A 4,066-nucleotide genomic window follows, 5' to 3' on the forward strand; every position below is an offset into this window, starting at 1 on the left:
TCAAATTGATGCGTTTTGGTGTTTGCTTGTGTGTTTTTAATGACGTTTGTTTTTTAATATCTATATATCTATATATACATATATACAGTATATATATATATATATATATATATATATATATATATATACAGTATATATATATATATATATATATATATATATATATATATATATATATATATATATATATATATATATGTATATATATATATATATATATATATATATATATATGTATAGATATTAAAAAGCAAACATCATTAAAAAGCGTGTTTTTAATGATTCATATATATATATATATATATATATATATATATATATATATATATACATAGAGAGAGAGAGAAAAGGCAATATGGTACATGGTAATTGTTATATATTGTATATATGATATAAACATGTAATATAATATAATATATAAGTATATATCATATGTTGTACATATACTATGTAAAAATTACATGTTATATTTTATATTGCTACTACCGGTATAGTACATTTTTAGTCTATTTTATACCTGCATTGTCCTTTCCATCCTTACACTTTCCATCCTTTGTAACTGAGCTACTGTGTGGAACAATTTCCCTAGTGGATCATTAAAGTTTGTCTATGTCTAAGTCTAATATGAGAAAAAAACGGTGATGTTTTTATGTGATATAAATCAATATTTAATCGAAATAATAAATATATTCTATCATGGCATGCAACAGATACATTTAAAATAAGAACAACTTTTTTTTCACTCTTGTTTTGTTTTTTACAACAATGCCGAATTTAAACTGACCAATCACAACAGCGGCACGAGCACACCCAAGCCTGATTGCCACGCCCCTAACCTTCACCAACCAATGGCTGAAGAGTAGGCGGAGTGTGCGGAGGAACTGCGGCAGATTCAAAGCTAGCAAACATGGCGGCGGGTCAAGATGTCGGCGAAAACACCCGAAATAGAAGGTAATGACGAAATCAATTCGATGTTCTGACGCGTCACGGATGTTTCATCATGCGTAATACTTTGAGCTGTATATGTAGATATGACATTATGTCCGTGTGGCTGTCCCCACTTCTGATGGCTGACTGTGTTTTTTAGCCGCGTAGCTTAGTAGCATTAGCTGCTTGTGGCCACAGTCGAACACGCCACACATTCGTAACTTTATTTGCATTCTTCGCACAATGGCGGACACGTTTGTTGTGTGACATGAAGTGCACTTAGTTCATGGCAACGTTGATTTAAACAATGCAGCCGTTGTGCTGTATGAAGTCAACATTCAACGTCATATCCGGTATTAACTTATGCCAATGTGGGGTCGTGCGTGACGTCACGTCCGGTTGCTGTCACCTTGCACACATGGTGGGCAAACCCTTTTTTTAAAATTTTCTATTTTTATCCCTAAACTGTATTTTAATATCAGTGTAATACAGACACTTGACAATTGAAATAACAGTAATCAAACATGTTTTACATTGCCAAGAAGTTGTAATACACAACTATATAGGAAAAATAATAATAAAAGAAAACAAACATAAAGTGCAAGGGATAACGCTGGAATAAAATAAAAGTACATTTAAATTTTATTTGATGGTGATCGTTTTTAGTGTTTTCTTCACGTGTTAATTAAAATACCATAACATACCAACTTTAATTATAAAGCCCTTTAAAAACAAGCACAGTTGAAGAACAAAGGGCTGTACACCACTAAGAAATAGAGGCAAAGGACAGACTAAAAAAATAACATTTAAAATAGAATCAAAATACACATTGAAAAAGCAAATACAAATTACCCTGAGAACAATTTGTTAGATAAAAAGCAGTTAAAAACTGTTTAAAGTCTCATGCTGGGTTAAAAGCCACTGAATAAAAAAGGGTTTTAAAGGCCTACTGAAATGCGATTTTCTTATTTAAACGGGGATAGCAGGTCCATTCTATGTGTCATACTTGATCATTTCGCGATATTGCCATATTTTTCCTGAAAGGATTTAGTAGAGAACATTGACGATAAAGTTCGCAACTCTTGGTCGCTGATAAAAAAAAGCCTTGCCTGTACCGGAAGTAGCGTGACGTCACAGGTTGTGGAGCTCCTCACATCTGCACATTGTTTACAATCATGGCCACCAGCAGCGAGAGCGATTCGGACCGAGAAAGCTACGATTTCCCCATTAATTTGAGCAAGGATGAAAGATTTGTGGATAAGGAAAGTGAGAGTGAGGGATTAGAGGGCAGTGGAAGCGATTCAGATAGGGAAATGCTGTGAGAGGCGGGTGGGACCTGATATTCAGCTGGGAATGACTAAAGCCGTAAATAAACACAAGACATATATATACTCTATTAGCCACAACACAACCAGGCTTATATTTAATATGCCACAAATTAATCCCGCATAACAAACACCTCCCGCCAATACAAATCAAACACACCGCACAACACACTCAATCCCACAGCCCAAAGTACCGTTCACCTCCGTAAAGTTCATACAGCACATACATTTCCCCAAAGTTACGTACGTGACATGCACATAGCGGCACGCACGTACGGGCAAGCAATCAAATGTTTGGAAGCCGCAGCTGCGTACTCACGGTAGCGCGTCTGCTATCCAACTCAAAGTCCTCCTGGTTGTGTTGCTGCAGCCGGCCGCTAATACACCGATCCCACCTACAGCTTTCTTCTTTGCTGTCGTCATTGTTCATTAAACAAATTGCAAAAGATTCACCAACACAGATGTCCAGAATACTGTGGAATTTTGCGATGAAAACAGACGACTTAATAGCTGGCCACAATGGTGTCCCAAAATGTCCGCACAATCCGTGACGTCACGCGCAGGCGTCATCATACCGAGACGTTTTCAGCAGAATATTTCGCGGGAAATTTAAAAATGCAATTTACTAATCAAACCGGCCGTATTGGCATGTGTTGCAATGTTAAGATTTCATCATTGATGTATAAACTATCAGACTGCGTGGTCGGTAGTAGTGGCTTTCAGTAGGCCTTTAAGTCACAGGGTTGCAACCCAGCAATAACTGAGAAAATAGAAATGTTTTCCCCCACCTAACGTGTGTGCAATGTTGGCCCGTCAGAGGCACGCAGTCCTCCATGGTGGTCCACCAGCACGAGTCCCGGGGAGGGTCCCGCGCGGCCCGACAGCCCGTCATCTTCAACCCAGACTTCTTTGTGGAGAAACTACGCCACGAGAACGCCGAGGTCTTCCTGGAGCTGGTGTTGAGCAACATCACTCGCCTCATCGATCTCCCCGGCGCCGAGTTCTCGCAGCTGGTCGGCGAGGAGGGCCCCAGGACGCCCACCGCTGGGAACGGGGGCTTCTTCCGCTCCTTCAACTTCCTCAAGCGCAAAGGTCAGAGCACAGGTGTCACACTCAAGGCCCTATAAAGCCAGGAAATAGTAGTCAATACAGTACTTTTTTTTTTTTTTTTTTAATTAACGCAGTAGTTCTTTCCATTTTGACAGAAAAAAAATGAGGGCTGTCAAAAATAATTAATGTTAATATTAATCGCAAAAAATAAAGCATCGATCATGTATACAAACACGCAGATTTATCACAAAGTAATTGTCTTTGTGTAAAAATATAAGAGTCTTAGGTTATTTTAACTATGCAAGCGAGTAATAACCTCTGACTAATCTGATTAGAACTTTTTGTTTAAAAATACACATACTAGGGCTTGACATTTGTTAGTTTGACATCGAGTAAGTTAGTTAGCAAATAACTAATTAAGTTAACAGCTTGTTTGCATTGAATGACGCATTTGCATGTACTAATTCAGTGTTTCCCATAAACTGCCTAGATACCTGTGGCTATGGGCATGGTCACCATGACATGGAGTAATTTGCATAATTTACTACAATGATTTGATTTCCTCTAAAAAGGCTCAAAAAATGTATACTTACTAATTAATAATAACAGTTTTGTTTTAAACGTCCATCCATCCATTTTACAATATAATTACAACACTTTATGTACATATTTATATACAGATTTGAACAATAAGTTATTCACTGAAATATATTTATTAATTGTGGTTCTTACAAAAAATATATCTTATAAAATATAAAAGCTAA

At 36.9% G+C, this 4,066-nt stretch overlaps 1 pseudogene; it reads left to right on the plus strand.

Annotated features, from left to right (window-relative positions):
• The first annotated feature begins 863 nt into the window (after window positions 1–863).
• Window positions 864–4,066, plus strand: part of LOC133633743 (rho GTPase-activating protein 19-like) — a 30,181-nt pseudogene continuing 26,978 nt past the window's right edge.

The sequence above is a fragment of the Entelurus aequoreus genome, linkage group LG18 (genome assembly GCF_033978785.1).
Source record: "Entelurus aequoreus isolate RoL-2023_Sb linkage group LG18, RoL_Eaeq_v1.1, whole genome shotgun sequence".
Taxonomy (NCBI): Eukaryota; Metazoa; Chordata; class Actinopteri; order Syngnathiformes; family Syngnathidae; genus Entelurus; species Entelurus aequoreus.